Below are 12,401 nucleotides of genomic sequence, written 5' to 3'. Positions count from 1 at the left end.
CATTGTTTGTCAGTGCAAGCGCAACTTACTCTGGAAATTCAGTTAAATGCAGAGTTTTGCCAATTACTTGCTTGTAGACAGCTCGGACATTGTCAGCCGCCGTATTGGTGAGGAGATAGAAAGAAATCTTGCGGTACCACTTCAATCGTCTTCATAGAGTGGAGGCATGGGATGCTATGTGACCTGACGCGTCTATGAAGGATTTTACGTAATTATATTCCAAAATTGTGGATGGTCTTGTGATTGCTCCTTTTCTTGAGGTGGAACTTCTTTAGTCGTCAGGAGCAAGACATCTCCTTTGTCCGTCCATTTTTCTATAATAACATTTGTGTTACTCTGCATGCATAACATTTCACTCTTCTTGACCATTCTTTTCACTTAGTCGTTGAATTGTATTTTCTGTTATTCCTCAAAGTACCAACGAGATGGGTTACACGTTCGTTCAGCTTAGGGATGGGTGAGCTTGTATAGCAGCTGTAAACGTGCAAAGTGCTTCAGGCATTCAAAGATGGATCCGTCAGCTCCATCGCCACACTGTAAGACATGTCACGATCTGTGGGTGCAATCTCCTTTCCAGTATACACTTTTACATGCCAAATACAGCCTCCATAAACACACAGTTTGAACAGCTTGAGGCCATATTTATGACTTTTCCCCGGAATATACTGGCGAAACCCCAGCCTTCCTAAAAACGGCATCATAGTTCGTGAAATTTACCGTTTAGTAGATCAAGCGATGGTGAAATTTTGTACAGTTTGGTGTTGTTTGTGCCAGAACTGTCCGAAAAATGTAGCACACTAAAAAAGGCCTCAAACCTGTTGCTGAATAAAGCTTTACTTCATTTTTGTACAGTATATTCTTCGACAAATACTTCTGGAGTGAAGGTTTTCGATCCAGACCAGTTCACAAGACGAATCTCCCCCCCCCCCCCCCAAAAAAAACCGCTCTGTTTCATTGTGTCTACCCATCGTTGTAGTGTGATGTATCCTGTGCGTTTTCCATTGACAGTACTGTCAATAATTCGTTGCGCGGCATAACGATTTGTCTCGGTGACAATCATTTCCAAAACTTTCATCAAAAAGCATTCGGTAAAAATCCAGTTCATCACATCTTCCAGTCACTTTTGTCTTCACATGGTCAGCAATTCCCTCATTACAAGCTGTGGTAAAATCATTCATATTTCCAGTTACATCATGCCAAGTAACTTCAGAGATGTCTCTTTGAGACACAGTCGTTGATTCCCCAACAGTTGTTCTTTTTATTTTTCTCTGTCTGCATGCATGGGAATCGTCGGAATCACGACCGGAGCTCTCAGGAGAGTATTCAGATACGTCGCCAAACAAACTGACCTCACTCTCAATGAATTCGCTTTCCTCGTCCAACCAACCTGCAGTTGACTCCGTGCCGTACAGTTGTCACAAACTCACTAGAAAACAAGCTTAAATCTCAAGAAAACATGACTTGAAACACAAATAACCTCTAGCAATGTTGCCATGCGAGTTAATGTGAATATAACCAGAGGCTGTAAATCCAAGGAAACAGTTGACTGCAGGGAAAACTACAACAGTTGACTGTCACACTGTTCGTCAACAAAATACAGAACCAAACGTGCATGGTCTCGCCAGGAGGCCAGGGCAACAATATACCCATTTTTATACGATTTATACACATGGCCTAGAACATGTGTTTCAGTTTGATGCACATGGCCTGCCGGGGAAGGCACCTTGTATATCAATTTGATACACACTGTAGCCAAAGTGTCAAACGGAATGATGGTTTCTGGGATAGAGGCATAAAAGAAGAGATCTAGACGCCCTCAATAAAGACGATGGTCTACAGCTAAGCACAGGTTGAGACTCGGCCAATGGAAGGTTGAATTTGGTGCGGCGTGCCCGCAACGGAAGTATTACCATGTAGAGTACTAGAAAGAGCATCAGTGACGTCACAGAAGGCAGCGCAGCTATGTGAGAACGACAACAGCAATCCTTCGACAGTCAACGCTTGAAAATGGCTGAGGAGCAGTCGACAGAAAGCTCATGGGTTTTAAACCATTTCACGCGAGAAAATTTTATCAGTACGGTGTATATATCTATATATATTGTATATATCGCCACGAAACCATGCATCCGTATATCACGAAGTAGCCTACAGCAGCTTAAACAAACATACAGGGGAGGCTGTTCTACTTTGGGACACTTATCAAATTGTTCCGTCTAGCCAGCCCTGTAGTCGAAGTTTCATGTACTTTGTTATTGCGTTTTGAAATGACAGCAATCATTTTATGCATACTGCAGTCTTTTTGTGAAATTATAAAATAAAGTGCGTTTGTTTCCAAATGTGAAAACTGTTCTGAAGCAAAACGCATTTATGTACCTAGGAATAAATATTTTTTTTTAACAATCAGTCTTGCCAGTACTGTACTTAATAGCCTGTGTGTTACTTTATTATCCGACTACACTCCAGTTTTTAACTGAAATCAAATTAAGAAGAAGCCGCAAAACTCTGTAATTGAAGTGTTAACAATATCCTCTAAACATCTTTAATACATTATACAGTACTTAAATATGTAGAACTCGTAAATTTACAAACACTGCACAAAATACAGTATCTTGTCTCACAACAACGAAAACAGTAGGAAATGTTGGGAACTGCTTATGGAGGTTTCTAATGCACATTCCTCATGCGATTCCAAAATCAGCCACCGACCAGGAAACGTCATATGTTTCTAGGTGCACTATCCTTCAGGCACAACGCTCTCCTTATCACCCGACAAGGCATAAATCAAAAGATGCAGATAACAGCAACTACCACTTGGAGATCAAATTGTTTGAAATCTCCGGAAATACGTGAACGGTTTAAACGGAAGTTGCTTTTAAATGTCTCAGAAGGGATTTAGTACTAATAAGGGTCTTTATTAGAATTGAACGTTAGCTTTCAGAGGAGTAGATGTACTTATGAGTAATTGAAATATATTTTGCTTTTGTACTGTAATTGTTTCTCAAAAGGTATGACGTCAGTTGGTCCACAGTCCTAAACAAATCGTATGTTGTTTCTCTAAGGATAATACATAAATAAATAAATTGGTGAAGAGGGTGGCATACCGAATTCTTAAAACGTGTAAATAGCAACTGAAATAATTTAAAGACTGTATCTTTCACACTGCACCGGAGTGTGCGCTGTTCTCTAACTTCTTGGCAGGTTAAAACTATGCACTGGATCAGTATTCGAGCGCGGGACCTAGTCTTCGCGGTCAATGATCTTATCCACTGAGATACCCAGGCAAAACTCGCTCCACTTCATCCAATACCTCTCTCCTACTTTTCTCGTAAGTTCTCCTGTATATCTTGCTGGAACAACTTGCGCTCCTGGCAAATAGGGAATTGTGAGAATTGGCTTAGCGACAGACTGCAGGATTGATTCCAGAGCGAATCTTTCACTCTGCAGTCGAATGAACGCCATTTTCAAACTTCGTGGAATATTAAAACTGTGTGCTTCGCTGGAAACTGGATAGCAGAGTCGGTAAGAGCACTGTTCGCGAAGGGCAAGCTTCTGTGTCGAGTCCTGCCAGGAAGTTTCCGTTAGGTAAAATGCTTAGAGTACAACAATTTGAGCAAACATACTCTTTTTTACTTTTACGAATCACATTTCCTGATGTGAACATTGATAAGGGTTGTGTTCACACTTTGAACTCTCCTGGACACATTTTCAATGACCTGTCAATTTCTTTGGAGGAATGGCAGCCCTTTTTCCTCAAGAATCCAAACCAGAGAAGGTAGTGATGTTGGACGACGGGGTCGGGAGAAGTTGACGTTGTAACTCATCCCAAAGGTGCTCCACTCGGTTCAGATCAATCCATTTCACGGATGTTATTGTGCACAAACCATTACTTTACATATGCTGCTTTAGGACAACGTGCATTCGCATACTGGTACAAACAGTTATCGACTCCGAACTGTACGCAGTTCTGTAAAATGCGGTCATATGCTTCCGCATTTATTGTTATTTTACGTAAATAAGGGAACCACTCTCTTACCATGGAAAACACCACTCTACAACAGACCACCTCCTCCTTAATTCCTTGTTGGCACTACGTATGATGGAAGGTAAAAGTGTCCATGCGTTCGCGAATCCCTTCCATCGGACTGTCAGAGGGTGCACCGTGATTCATCTCTCCAAACCACTCGTTTCCAGTTATCCAATGTCTGGTGACGTTGCTCTTTACAACACCTCAAGCATTACTTTGTGCTGCCTACAGAAATGTCTGGCTTCCGAGCAGTTGCTCAACCCTTCTCACCCACTCATTTTAACTGCCTAAGCACCATCATTGTGCTAGCTGGACTGATGGGAGCATTTTGAACTCACGAGTCATTTCTTCAGCTGATTTTATGCGATATTTTACAACCACCCTCAACAATGCTCCACGGTCCCTACCCGTCAGTTCATCGGGTATGCTTGGTGTCAGTTTTGCTGCGGTTTTTCTTTCGCTTATCCAATTCAAAATCACATCATCGTCTACTTGGGCAGGTCTAGAAGGAAAAAAAATTGTGGTAAGGACTGTGGGATCAAACAGCTGAGGGTATCGGTCCCTAGGCTTACGCACTACTTAATCTAACTCACACTAACTTACGCTAAGGACAACAATACACACACACTCATGCCCGAGAGAGGACTCGCACCTCCGACGGGGAGAGCCATGCGAACCATGACAAGGCGCCCGAGACCGCTCGCCTACCCCGCGCGGGTTTTGTTGTTCAGGTGACATCAGAAAACTATTTCAGGTTGGAAGTCAATGAGCTCTTCTGAGCGACCCATTCTGCTGTTACTGTTTCTCTACTAAATCTACATCTACATCTACATCTACGTAGATACTCCCCAAGCCACTGTACTGGGCTTGGCGGAGGGTACCATGCACCACTACTAGTCATTCCCTCCCCTGTTCCAATCGCAAACAGAGCGAGAGAAAAACGACTGTTTATACGCCTCCGTATGAGCCTTAATTTCTCATCTACTCGCCAACAGCCTTGCCGCTGTGGTAACACCGGTTCCCGTCAGATCACCGAAGTTAAGCGCTGTCGGGCTGGGCTAGCACTTGGATGGGTGACCATCCGGTCTGCCGAGCGCTGCTGGCAAGCGGGGAGCACTCAGCCCTTGTGAGGCAAACTGAGGAGCTACTTGAGTGAAAAGTAGCGGCTCCAGTCTCGGAAACTGACTTACAGCCGTGAGCGGTGTGCTGACCACATGCCCCTGTTTATCAGCATCCAGTGACGCCTGTGGCCTGAGGATGACACAGTGGCCGTCGGTAACGTTGGGCCTTCATGACCTGTCGGGAGGATTTTTTTTTATCTTCTCGGTCCTTACGCGCAATTTATGTTAGTGGCAGTAGAATCGCTCGGCACTCAGCTTCAAATGCCGGTTCCTCTAAATTTTCTCAATAGTGTTCGTCGAAAAGAACGCCGTCTTTCGTCCAGGGACTTCCGTTTTAATTCCGGAAGCATCTGCGTAACACATGTTGTTCGAACCCATCGGTAACAAATCTAGCAGCCCGTCTCTGAATTGCTTCGATGGCTTCCTTCAGTTCGACCTGGTACGGATTCCAAACACTCAAGTGATACTCAAGAATAGGTCGCTCCAGTGTCCTATTTGCAGTTTCCTTTACACGTGAACTTCACTTTCCTAAAATTCTCCCAATAAACCAAGTCTACCACTTGCCTTCCCTGCCGGCCGGTGTGGCCGAGCGGTTCAAGACGCGTCAGTCCGGAACCGCGCGACCGCTACGGTCGCAGGTTCGAATCCTGCCTCGGGCATGGGTGTGTGTGATGTCCTTAGGTTAGTTAGGTTTAAGTAGTTCTAAGTTCTAGGGGACTAATGGCCTCAGAAGTTACGTCCCATAGTGCTCAGAGCCATTCGCCTTCCCTACTACAGTCCTTACATGCTCGTTCCATTTCATATCACTTTGCAACGTTACGCACAGATATTTGAACGACTTGACTGTGTCAAGCAGAACACTACTAATACTGTATCCGAACGTTACACGTTAGGTCATCCTACCCGAGCGAGGCAGTGCAGTGGTTAGCAGACTGGACTCGCATTCGGGAGGACGCCGGTTCAAACCCACTGCGGCAGTCCTGATTAGGTTTTCCTTGATTTCTGTAAATAGCTGCAGGAAAATGCCGCAATGGTTCCTTTGAAAATGCGTGACCGACTAACGTCCCCATCCTTTCCTAATCCAATGGGTCCGATGATCTCGCTGCTTGGCCCCCTCTCCCAAATCGACCAACCAGTCAGCAAACAACCGCAGATTGGTGACCACTCTGTCAATCAAAACATTTATGTATACAATGAACAACAGCGGCCCTATCACACTTCCCTCGGGCACTTTGAAGAACACTCGCCGTCGAGAAAAACTTACTGACTTCTATTACTTTAAGAAGTGTTCGAGCAATTCACATACGTGTGAACTTATGTCATACGCTCGTGCCTTCGTGAACAGCCTGCAATGGAGCACTGTGTCAAATGCTTTTCGGAAATATAGAAATATGGCGTCAGCATGTTGCCCTTCATCCGTAGTCACAGTATATCATGTGAGGAAAGGACAAGCTGAGTTTCGCACGAGCTACGCTTACTAAAACCACGCTGATTGATGGACATAAGGTTCTCAGTCTCAAGAAAGTTTGTTGTATTTGAACGGAGGATGTGTTAAAGGATTTTGCAGCAAATGTAGTTAGGGATATTGGTCTGTCATTCTGCGGGTCTGTTCTTTTACCCTTCTCATATACAGGAGTCACCTGCCCCTATTTCCAGTCGCTTGGAACTTTGTGATGGGTGAGAGATTCACGATAAATGCAAGCTGCCGGCCTGTGTGGCCGAGCGGTTCTAGGCGCTTCAGTCGGGAACCGCGCTGCTGCTACGGTCGCAGGTTCGAATCCTGTCTCGGGCATGGGTGTGTGTGATGTCCTTAAGTTAGTTAGTTTAAAGTAGTTCTAAGTCCAGGGGCCTGATGGCCTCCGAACTCCCATAGTGCTTAGAGCCATCTGAACCATTTGAAATGCAAGCTAGATAAGGGACCAATGCCGTATAGTACTGACAATACAATACTCCCCACATCCTTTTATACTGGCGTGTCCGCCTACCGTCATATCTAGAGGTCAACTCCACATTACATACAGGTGTTGGGATACTTTTAATCAGACAGCGTACTTCAGTGCTGTTGAATCACCATCACTGGGTTTCGTAATCACTCTGGAACGTGTACTGTGTTAAGTACACATTGATACTAATCAGCCATTTTACATCCACTTCCGTAGAACTGCCTCGCTACGCTCTCCTAAGCATGACAGCTATACGTAACCATTTTGCTCGTTCCTGTTTTCGAATGTCATCCAGTCTACCAAAGCGTAGTCATCTCGAACAATTCTCCTCTGCTGAGAACTTCTTTGGACCATCTAACATTCACTCACAGGTATACATTCTTCACACAAATTCATTGTCATTTTAATGAAAATGACGTCTTCCATTCCTCTTTCTTCTTTCATACAATTGCTTTTCCCGTGTCTTGTAATAATTTTCATTATGCACCACATCATTCATCGTTGAGCAATGTAAGCTATTGAGTCGTTTATGCATTAAAATGCACGTCTCACCGTCATAAGTCAAAACAGGTAATATACGCTGCCTCCCTTCTCAAGCATATTGGAAGGATAGTTTTTAGAAACGTATTTATTCAAGCAACTCGGAATGTAGCCGAGTGACGCCATCGATGATTCAAAGGGTATACACCCTGTTAATTTCAAGGGTACGTAAATTCTTTTCATTACCTACTCAGTACAGCAAGGAGGGCTGTTGTAGAACTTCGTTCTTTTCAGCCAAACTTGTTATCAGGCTGAAAATGGGACTCAGAGAAATCCATTTAGGAATACAACGAGAGATTGTGGGCAGATCTGCACCATCGCAGAAATCAAAAGACGGCCTGTACACAAAGACAACACAGTAAACAACTAGCACCTCCATACAGGTAAAGATAAGTGTTAGGCGTCAACGACGGTGAAACGTTAACCGACAAACTTTGTGTTCTGCCTTAAGGCAGGTCTTGTCATGGGGGAAGCCTCCTCAGAGAAGTCCATCGCATGAGCTTCGAGGGAAGTGATTCCAGTGGTGGTTTTCCGTTGCTTTCCACTGATTATGATGATAATGAGGACAACACCCAGTCCCTGAGCGGAGAAAATCTCCGACCCAGCCGAGAAACGAACCCGGGCCCCTTGGCGTGACAGACCGCCGCGCTGACCACTCAGCTATCGGGGAGGACCTTAACCGACAAAAGACGAGGACAAATAGGGCTATTTCTGTCCAGGAAGAGAGGAGGGTTCTAACTAGAATTTACGGCAAAATCCCCCGTTTCTGTTTATAAGGCTTCTTACTACTTCATTCTCAACAGTTTATTTTTAATTACACTTTACCAATAACTGGAAGTGAAAGCCAGATTCTCCGTACTGTTAACTTCCATAGGATAACTGGTACCAAGGCAATGTTTTCCAATTACAAGTTTGCAGGCTATTGCAAGTGCGTCTGATGCTTATTGTCTATACATCGCGCTTCACGGTCTTCTGACCCATGTATGACATGCCACAACTGCACTAACACGCTGAACACCAGCCTTCCACAAACCGAGATCTCACTTTACGGGCCACGACTGGATACTGTTTACAATTGTAGTGGTCGTATTTCGGACAAACGTGGTGTGAATGTTTTACGACCTCCGTCTAAGATTAGGTCGCTTTTATAGTCTGTGAGCGTTGAATCGGTCTTTTATTTCTGTTCGAGTAGGGGTCCTTCGCAATAGTAGGAACGTGTTGCATTATATTAAAGAACTGAATAACATCTCCAGCTCCAGTAGACAGGTAATGACAACATCAATAATGATTACCACTGTCTCTGTACGCACTCGTTATACCTGTGGTAGCCGCGCGGGATAGCCGTGCGGTCTGGAGCGCCTCGTAACGGTTCGTGCGTCTGCCCCAGTCGGAGGTTCGAGTCCTCCTTCGGGCATGGGTGTGTGTGTTGCCCTTAGCGTAAGTTAGTTTAAGTTAGATTAAGTAGGACGTAAGCTTAGATTAAGTAGGGCGTAAGCCTAGGGACCGATGACCTCAGCAGTTTGGTCCCATAGTCCTTATCACATTTTTTTAATACCTGTACATCCTTTTTTCCAATCATATCTTCCTCGTTTCTCAGTACTCATAGTTGGTGCAGTCTCCTTAAATTTCCTTTCCTCCGAACTCACTATATTTGTAGGCATATACGTTCTTTCTATATCGGTCACTATCGTTATTGCTATTATTGTCATAATTATTATTGTTATTACTGTTATCATTAGTGGCAGCAGCATCAAAAGTTGTAAAAGTAGTGTCAGCACAAACGTTATTAGTTCGTTGTATTATTTACTCACATTGTCAACAGAGACACTCATAATGAAGCTTATTCAATTGCTTTAGGGGCTGATTGATAGGGCAACCGGTTTACATTATTGCATTAAGAGGCAGTCTCGGTTTCAAAGTAAGTTTTATTACAAGTAACGCGTTTCGCCTGGTTAAGGCTTGTCCAGTTTTTCTAAAAGAAAAGGAAAGGCAGGAGCGTAATTATACAAAATTACAAGTTAAGTGATATGGTTGTAAGCTGCACTTAACATTTTAAAAATTATTTAAAAGATTTTAAAAAGCAAATCAGTACCCACAAAAGGTTATCAAAGCATTACATATCGCTGGCTGGTAGGGCAGTTAGTCAGAACGATGGTAAAAAAAAACATCTAAAGGAAGAACCGTCAAACAGAATACACTGGAGTAAAACCAGGCGTATACACTTAAAAGGATAAAAACCGGGGATAAATGCATGAAGGCAAAAATAAAGGGCAGGAAGAGTCACAGACAAATAAATCAATTTATAACAAAAAAGCTTTGCAATTGAGAATGTCTCTTCGTATAGATACTCAAATCAATTTAGTACTACTTGTTACATTAAAATTGTTATTTCTTAGGTAAGTATGATGTAAAGCAGATACTGTATGTGTAAAACTCTGTTCCGTTGTAAACGAGGTCCCGATAGCCCTAATCTGATCACGTTACATATAAAATAAAATAAAATATCTAGTCTCAATAAAATTCTTCTGGGCAATTGTCCGACGTTTCGGCCACTATTGCAGGTGGGCTTCCTCAGGGCTTTTTGCTGAGCCGACAACGGCCGCAGAAGCCTACGCTTACATTTAAAATATGTAGGTTTCAAAGTTACTTGAAATTATTGGTAGTTATGTTGTGCCTTGCAGTAGAGCTGTTGAGATTCTGTGAAAGCATTGCTCTTGCGAAACTCAAAAATGATTCAAATGGCTCTGAGCACTATGGGACTTAACAGCTGAGGTCATCAGTCCCCTAGAACTTAGAACTACTTAAACCTAACTAACCTAAGGACATCACACACATCCATGCCCGAGGCAGGATTCGAACCTGCGACCGTAGCGGTCACACGGTTCCAGACTGAAGCGCCTAGAACCGCACGGCCACACCGGCCGGCTTGCGAAACTCAGCTTGCCCTTTTCTCACATGATGTACTGAGAACCATGGATGAACGACAACAGGCAGATTCCATGTTTCTAGATTTTCGGAAAGCATTTCATACGGTGCCCCATTTCAGGCTGTTAACGAAGGTACGAGCATATGGAATACGTTCACAGATAAATGAGTGGCTCGAAAACTTCTTAAATAACAGAACCCAGGATGTAGTCCTCAATGGCGAATGTTCACCAGAGACAAGGATATCATCAGGAGTGCCCCCGGGGGAGGAGGTAGGAGTGCTGTTGTTCTCTATATCCGCAAATGATGTGACGGACAGGGTGGGCAGCAATCTGCTGTTGTTTGCTGATGATGCCGTGGTGTACGGTAAGGTGTCGAAGTTGAATGACTGTAGGAAGATACAATATGACTTACACATAATTTGCAACTGGTGTTATGAATGGCAGTTAGCCCTAAATTTGGAAAAATGTAAGTTAATGTGGATGAGCAGGAAGATCAAACCTGTAATGTTCGGATATAGTCGTACTAGTGTCCTGCTTGACACAGTCAAGTCGTTTAAATATCTGGGCGTAACGTTGCAAAGCGATATGAGGTGGAACGAGCATTGAGAACTATGGTAGGGAAGGCGAATGGTCGACTTCGGTTTATTGGGAGAATTTTAGGAAAGAGTGGTTCACCTGTAAAGGAGACTGCGTATAGGATGCTGGAGCGACCTATTCTTGAGTACTACTTGAGTGTATGGAATCTGTACCAGGTCGGATTGAAGGAAGACATGGAAAGAATTCAGAGGCGGGCTGCTAGATTTGTTAGGCCGCTACAGTCTGGAACCGCGCGACCACTACGGTCGCAGGTTCGAATCCTGCCCCGGGCATGGATGTGTGTGATGTCCTTAGGTTAGTTAGGTTTAAGTAGTTCTAAGTTCTAGGGGACTGATGACCTCAGATGGTAAGTCCCACAGTGCTCAGAGCCATTTGAACCATTTCTTTGCTAGATTTGTTACCGGCAGATTCGAACAACACATGAGTGTAACGGAGATGCTTCGGGAACTCAAATGGGAACCTCCGGAGGGAATGCGACGTTCTTTTTGCGAAACACTATTTAGAAAATGTTGGGAACCGGCATTTGAAGCTGACTGCCGAACGATCCTACTGCCGCCAAGTACACTGCGCGTAAGGATGACGAAGAGGAGATACGAGAAATTAGGCTTCATACGGAAGCATATAGACAGTCGTTCTTCCCTCGCTCTACTTGTGGAACAGGAAAGGAAATGACAATTACTGGTACAGGGTACCCTCCGTCACGCACCGTACGGTGGCTTCCGGAGTATCTACGTAGATGTAGATGTATTAGTTACTGGGAAACGTGTATTCCATGTGTCTCGAAATGCCGCCGACCGGAGTGGCCCTGTGGTTCTAGGCGCTACAGTCTGGAACTGTGAGACCACTACGGTCGCAGGTTCGAATCCTGCCTCGGGCATGGATGTGTGTGATGTCCTTAGGTTAGTTAGGTTTAAGTAGTTCTAAGTTCTAGGGGACTGATGACCTCAGAAGTTGAGTCCCATAGTGCTCAGAGCCATTTTAACCATTTGAACCAATCTCGAAATGACGGCTCGCTGCTGCTTGAAACGGTCCCTTACTTGCATGTTTTCTTTCCCGGTCGTTCCGAGCCAACGTTTTCTTATTACTCCAGTCCATAACCTCAACGGATTTGGAGGAGCGGAAACGTTTCTTTGCTCATTTGTCTTCTTTCGCGGCCGTTCTGGCGACTCGGTAGTTTCCGTTTTATTGTTCTCAGCGGAGCAGTTGTTAGTGACTGGGAGTATCGGGCAAATTTCGTCACTTACCACCG

General features: G+C 44.2%; 1 pseudogene; it reads left to right on the top strand.

Moving 5' to 3' along the window:
- Positions 1-5,011: 5,011 nt before the first annotated feature.
- On the top strand, positions 5,012-5,129 carry LOC126177370 (5S ribosomal RNA; annotated as a pseudogene).
- The last annotated feature ends 7,272 nt before the right edge of the window (positions 5,130-12,401 follow it).

Source organism: Schistocerca cancellata, chromosome 3 (assembly GCF_023864275.1).
Source record: "Schistocerca cancellata isolate TAMUIC-IGC-003103 chromosome 3, iqSchCanc2.1, whole genome shotgun sequence".
Taxonomy (NCBI): domain Eukaryota; kingdom Metazoa; phylum Arthropoda; class Insecta; order Orthoptera; family Acrididae; genus Schistocerca; species Schistocerca cancellata.
This window is presented reverse-complemented; position numbering and strand designations above follow the sequence as displayed.